Below are 6,897 nucleotides of genomic sequence, written 5' to 3'. Positions count from 1 at the left end.
TCCCCTTAGTTCATGGCTGTGGGTTGTGCATATAAGTTCTTTGGCTTCACCCTTTCTTATATTCTTAACTTTTCCCTGTCTATTTTCTACCAACCAAGTATACTTCTTAATCCCTGCACCATTTCCCCATTTCTCCCCCTCACCCCACCCAGCTGATAACTCTCCAAATGATCCCCATAACTATGATTCTGTCCCTATTCTGGTTTGGTTAGTTGGATTTTGTTTTTATTTTTTAGATTCAGTTGTTGCTAGTTGTGAGTTTGTTGTCATTTTAGTGTTCGTAGTTCTGATCTTTTTCTTAAATAAGTCCCTTGAACATTTCATATAATAATGGCTCAGTGATAAGAACTCCTTTAGCTTTACCTTGTCTGGGAAGCACTTCATCTGCCCTTCCATTGTAAATGATAGCTTTGCCGGATAGAGTAATCTTGGTTGTAGGTCCTTGCTTTTCATCACACTGAGTACTTCTTGCTAGTTCCTTCTTGCCTGTGAAGTTTCTTTTGAGAAATCAGCTGACAATCTTATAGGCACCCCTTTGTAGGTAACTCTCTTCTTTTCTCTTGCTGCTTTTAAGATTCTCTCTTTATCTTTAACCTTTGGCATTTTAATTCTGATGTGTCTTGGTGTGGTTCTCTTTGGGTCTAGCTTGTTTGGGCCTCTCTGTGCTTCCTGGACTTGTATGTCTATTTTCTTCGTCAAATTAGGGAAGTTTTCCTTCATTATTTTTTTCACATAAGCTTTCAATTTATTGCTCATTCTCTTCTCCTTATGGCACCCCTATCATTCAGATGGTGGCATGTTTAAAGTTGTCCCAGAGGTTCCTAAGCCTCTCCTCATTTATTTTTTTCAATTCTTCTTTCCTCATTCTGTTTTGGTTGACTGTTTTTTTCTCCCTTACATTTCAAATCATTGATTTGAACCCCGGTTTTCTTCCTTTCATCATTTGTTTTGTGTGGATTTTTCTTTGTTTCACTTAGCAGAGCCTTCATTTCTTCCCTTATGCGTTTGCCATACTCAAGCATATCTGTCAAGACTGTGAGCATCTTTATCACCAGTGTTTTGAACTCTATGTTTGTTAGGTTGGCTATCTCCTCATTGCTTAGTTCTCCCACTGGAACCTTGATCTGTTTCCTCTTTTGGGCCAGACTTCTCTCTGTTCTCATCTTAACAGGCTCCTGAGTTTGTTTGCCTCTGGTTCTTAGGTAGATCTGTCACACCTGTTACGTTGTAAGGGGTGGAGCCGTAGATATTTGTCAGTACAGGGCGACCCATTTCACTACGCTGTGGTGCTTGTGTGGGGGAGGGATCTGAGAGGGAACAATGCCACTTTCTCAGCACTTGCCCCTTTTCCAGGTACTCCTCTCACTTCCATATGGGCCTGGTGCCTCTCTAGCTGTTGCCCAGAATGTTGTTCCTAGAGCGGGTGGGTCTGTGGATGTCCTAGGACCATGCGGGCCCTTTAAACAAGCAGACTCTGCTGAGAGAATGGCAGTTTCTTCCTCTGCCCCAATCCCCACTGGTTTTCACAGTCAGAAGCAATGAGGCTTTGTTTTCCCTGGCCCTGGGACCGAGAGCTGAGTGGTCTGGTCTGGGGCTGGGAATGCGCCCCAGTCATCCCTCCTGACTTTTTTAAAATGTGTGATTGCATTTTCCGTCGGCCTGCTGCTGCTGCTACTGTAACATTGCTGCCCACTGCCACACAGTGTCCACTCTGCTTCGGCTCCACCCCTCATACCTATCTGGATGAGTATTTCTTCATCTTTTTTTTTTTGTTGTTGGGTTTCCAAGCAGTCTGATTTTTTGGAAATTCTGGTTGTCTCTAGTTTTGAGGTAGTTGTATTCCTTCTTAGTTGTGGAGGGAGACACAGAGTGTCTGTTTATGCCTCCGTCTTGGCTGGAAGTCTCATTTTTCTCTTTCTACAGTGGTAGTGTCTTGAGTGGAGTTTGTATTTATAAAGCTGGATTTTACTTTCTCTTTATGGTCTTATCACATCATTTACAAACATTTTATATCTGTTACAGAAAATAAATAAAATCCCAGGCTTTTAATGAAATGTCGTACTAAAATGGATAGTCCAGAAACCTATATTTAGATGACTGACTTCTGTCTGAAAAAGACATGATACATGTCTCAAGGATATAAACCTAAGGGTGATAAATTTAATTATCATACCCTAACTGGAGAATGCTATTTTGGAATAATTAAGTATTCCATTATTTGCAAGTCTAAACTGTCCATTGTTAGTTCCTGTTGTGGTCTGTCAACAGATCCTTACATTTTCTAGAGGAAATTTATCACTGAAACAATTGAAATGAAAGCAACATCCCACTTGAGTATGTTAGCACTAGCACGTTTCACAGGACTCTAATTCATAGCGACAGTTTAGAAAAATTTAATTTGTATATGAGTTTTCTTCATGAATAACAAACATCACAAGCATTGTTTAAAGGTTGGTAGATATTAATCTTCAGGTACTGAATAGATTCTCTGCTTGAAGAGGTGGCTAACCTTTTTGTCACATGAAAAATCTCATGGAATGAAAAAATTATTCAAGAACTATTTTATAATTAAATAATAATAATTTCATAATTTTCTCATCGATCCTTATATTTTAGAAGATGTTACACTCTAAATTCCTTTTTTTCTATAGGTCTACTTTAATATTTTTTACATTACTTTTTAAATTTGTTATTGCTAGTATATAGGAAACAACTGGTTTCTATAAATTGATCTCACTTTAAGCATCTTTACTGAAATTTCTCTTATTATGTCCAAAAATTGACTAGAAAGTTTTTGGATTCCCTACTACAGGTAATCATATATTTTGGAAATAATAATTGTTGTCCTTTTGTTTCTGATTCTCATAATCAGGATTATATAGTGTTGTAGTAAATAGAAGTAGATTTAATGGCACCCTTGTCTCATTCTTGACTTTAAAGGAGTGCGTCTAATGTTTTATATACACATAGTGGTGAAACATTAAAAATGTATATGTATATAAAAATATACTTTTAATCAGTTTAAGAAGTTTTCCAAAATTTTAGTTTGCAAATTTTTTCCATGAATGTGTACTCTGAATTATTTTCAAGCATTTCAAAAATTTTTATATTGTTATCTAATTATATGTGTATATATATTTTAATGTAAATTTTAACATTTGGCTCTTTTAGATCTTGGACTTCCAGGCTGAAAAATGGTGGTGGAGAGAAAGTGTTGGACTGGGGAATATATTCTTTGAAATATATAAATATTTCTAAAATTTATTTTAAATCTTCCACACAGTTCATTAGAAAGAATATATATATTAAGAACAATCCCCACTGTCATAAACATAAATTGAGGTTTTATAGCCCTGGCACAAGCTGGATCAAAAAACAAAAAAATAATAAATCCAATAGTGTATTAACATTTTTTTCACTCATATGCTGTACCAACAGTGCAAATACAAATTTGGTCTAAATGTACAGACTCAAGCAACATGTTTAGCTTTTCTTCATCCTCCACGCTAAGAGATGTAAAAGTTCAAGAGTCAAACAATACCACATGTACAGGCTTCAAAGACAATATAAGTTAGGATGTTCACTAGCTTTAGCTAAGATACACTTAGAACACTGACTAATGATCATTTATGTACAAAAATATGAAGTCATTTAAAAAAAATAAAACTTTAGTGGAGCAATCCTGAAAAATATACCAGAATAACAAGTTAACAGTTTAGGGTATCAACCAATTTGTTTAAGGCAGTCTGAGTTCTTGTTCTAAAATCTAAAACTTAGTTATCTTTCTGTAATTCAAGAGCTTCCTATCATGTCTATATCTATGTTATGAGGTAAAGAAGACTTAGGTGAAAAGTTTTTATTTATCACAACTGCTATATCAACTGCCGAAGACTTCAACAGCATCATGGAAGTCTGGGAAATGTTCATGCATAAAGTCATTGCCTTAGCTGACTTAAAATTGCCCCATCCAATAGTACATATCAATCCTTAGTGAAGCCTTTAAGAAAACGGGTTGAAAAATTGATTAAAGGAGACAAATGCAACATTTGCTTTTAGAGCTATCAACTCAGGAATTCTCTCAATTATTAAATCTTGCTGAAAAGTTATTTTTCTTCTCAAAATTCAATGACAACAACACTCCTTACTCCAGATCTGGCATTTATTTCATCACCAGTGTCTTGTGAATCATTATCTACTCCATCTACTCTGGCAAATCTACATCCTTATTACCACCCCTGTTGTTCATAATCTCAAAGAAATGATCAAATGTACACATCTTCATTGGAATCATCTTCCAGGCCTTTCCAATTATTGAAGTCCACACTAAGCCAGTTAAGCTTTGCCTTTTCTGTTCTTAACTTTGGCCAAGATTGGCCAGATTCTCCTTTCCATAAACAACGTAAAATTTACCTGTCCACTTTTTTATGCTTGGAATCATTTGGATCAAGACAGTTAAAAACATCACTTCTCCTAAGACATCTGAATGTAAGTTTTGATTTTTCAGAATTTACATTAACATCTTTACTGTCTTCAGTACAAATCCAATGAAGACATATTTCCTTTGATCATACCACTCTGCAGAAGCAGGCCGCATTGTGACCAGGGCAGGGGGATGGGTGAATGGTGGAAGGGGCCTCTCTAGTAGCAGCTACTGGCCAGTGGACTCTTCTCTGGTGGCAATTCTAGCATTTATGCTCCACATGGCCACTTCTCATTTCCATCATTAAATGGTGGCAGCAGCAGGCTCAACTTAGGTCCCTAGAATACACCACATGGAAGCTACACTAACCTCCCAGGACCAAACTGGAATTACAACTAAATTAGAGAAATTATCCCGAATAATCACCTGAACACTAGCTGGAGAGAAGCCTTATAATGAAGGACATACAGAAGAAACCACTTCACCACAGCAAGACTAGTAGAGAGTGCAAAGGAGGCAAGGGAGGGCTGTATGGGCTCTGATAGGTGGCAGATAAAGTTTAGGAGGAATATTTCAGTGTCCAGAGGGGAGGTTTTTCCTGAGAAGTGTGAGGTCTAAACCCCAAGCTGAGGTCCCCAGCATAAAGCATCAGATTCATGAAAGGATCCCAAATAATACCCAGTTATGAAAATAGCAGGGTTTCTGTCATTCAGAAAGAGATTACTAGAGATGCAGGCAGACCCTTAAAGGGTCAACACACAAAATTTCATTTGCTGTCACTTACCTTTGACTCTGGCAGAGGTAGGGCAGAGTGGATTAGAAATTCATGGTGAGATACTCGAGTAGGTGACACTGGGGAGAGAGCTGAAAGATCAACCACCAGGATCCTTGTGCTGAGTCATTTCCATTCTGCAGAAGCCATATTTCTGGGCAAACCACTCTTCTCGAAGCAGCATCAGTCTGAGGAGAAGCAATAGTCCCACCTGCAAGAATTCCTCTCACCCCAACCTGAGTACAGCTGGAGGCTATTGAAGTGATAAAAGCAAAGGTTGAACTTTGGGAGCGTTGATATTTTAGCTGTCCCTCCCTCTCTCTGATGCTGGTAAAAGCTGGCTTTGGTATGCAGCCTGGATCTTTTGGCACAATCTAAGCTCAGCAGAGGGAGACACAAGCTGTAGATCACTGATAGCTAGATCACTGATAGCTCCAAAAAGATTGCCCAGGGCCAGTCACAAGCAGTGTCTGACATAGGGTTTTGCACCAGAGTCTTTGCAGATCTACCCAACACATGGAAACAAATACAAAGGAACAGTCAAAATGGGAAGACAAAGAAACAGGCCCCAAATGAAAGAACAAGAAATTTTTTCAGAAGAAGAACTAGATGAAATTCAGGCAAGAAAATGTTGAGATATAGAGTTTAGATAAATGATTATAAGGATACTCAACAGCATGAAGAAATATATAGAAACCATAAAAAAAGGATGAGTCATAAATAAAGAACGCAATATCTGAAATCAATAATACACTGGAAGGAATAAACAATATGTTAGATGAAACATAGGATTGAATTAGTGATTTGGAAGACAAGGTAGAAAAAAACAAAAAAGCAGAGCGGCAAAAAAAATTTTTTTTAATGAGAAGAACATTAAAACATTTGAGACAACATGAAGTATAACAATATCTACATCATGGGAATACCAGAAAAAGAGAGTGAGCAAGGGGTCAAGAACTATTTGAAAAAATAGTGAAATGAAAACTTCCTCAATTTGGTGAAGGAAAAAGACACACAATTCCAGGAAGTGCAGAGAGTCCCAAACAAGATAGACCCAAAGAGGACTACACCAAGAAACATCATAATTAAAATGGCAATGCTTAAAGACAAGGAGAGAATCCTAAAAGTCAAAAGAGAAGAACAGTAACCTACAAGGGAGCTCCAATTAGACTGTCATCTATTTCTCAACAGAAACATTTCAGGCCAAAAGGGATTGGCATAAAATATTCAATCAAGGTGATGAAAAGCAAGGACCTACAACCACAACTACTTTATTCAGCAAGGCTATCATTTAAAATTGAAGGAGAAATAAAGAGCTTTCTATTCAAGAAGAAGCCAAAGGAGTTTGTTATTACAAAACCAGTACTGCAACAAATGTTAAAGGGCTTGCTTTAAGAACAAGAAGGAAAAGAAAAGAAAAAGAGGAAAACAGCTTAAAAACAAAATGGCAATAAATATGTACCTATCAATAATCACCTTAAATGTAAATGACTTAAATGCTACAACTAAAAGATATAATGTAGCTTAATGGGTTAGAAAACAAGACCCATATCTATACTGTCTCAAAGAGACCCATGCCAGATTGATAGACACATACAGACAAAAATTAAAGGGATGGAAAAGGTATTTCACGCAAATGGAAAGGAAAAAAAAAAAGCTGGGATAGCAATATTTATATTGGATAAAATAGACTTTAAACCAGGCT

General features: G+C 37.1%; 1 pseudogene; it reads right to left on the bottom strand.

Moving 5' to 3' along the window:
- Positions 1–4,141: 4,141 nt before the first annotated feature.
- LOC150019137 (prostaglandin E synthase 3 pseudogene) lies at positions 4,142–4,594 on the bottom strand (annotated as a pseudogene).
- Between the last annotated feature and the right edge of the window lie 2,303 nt (positions 4,595–6,897).

Source organism: Furipterus horrens, unplaced genomic scaffold (genome assembly GCF_987537825.1).
Source record: "Furipterus horrens unplaced genomic scaffold, mFurHor1.1.pri manual_scaffold_2, whole genome shotgun sequence".
Lineage (NCBI taxonomy): Eukaryota > Metazoa > Chordata > Mammalia > Chiroptera > Furipteridae > Furipterus > Furipterus horrens.
Note: the sequence above shows the minus strand (reverse complement) of the source record. Positions and strands in the feature narration are given on the sequence as shown.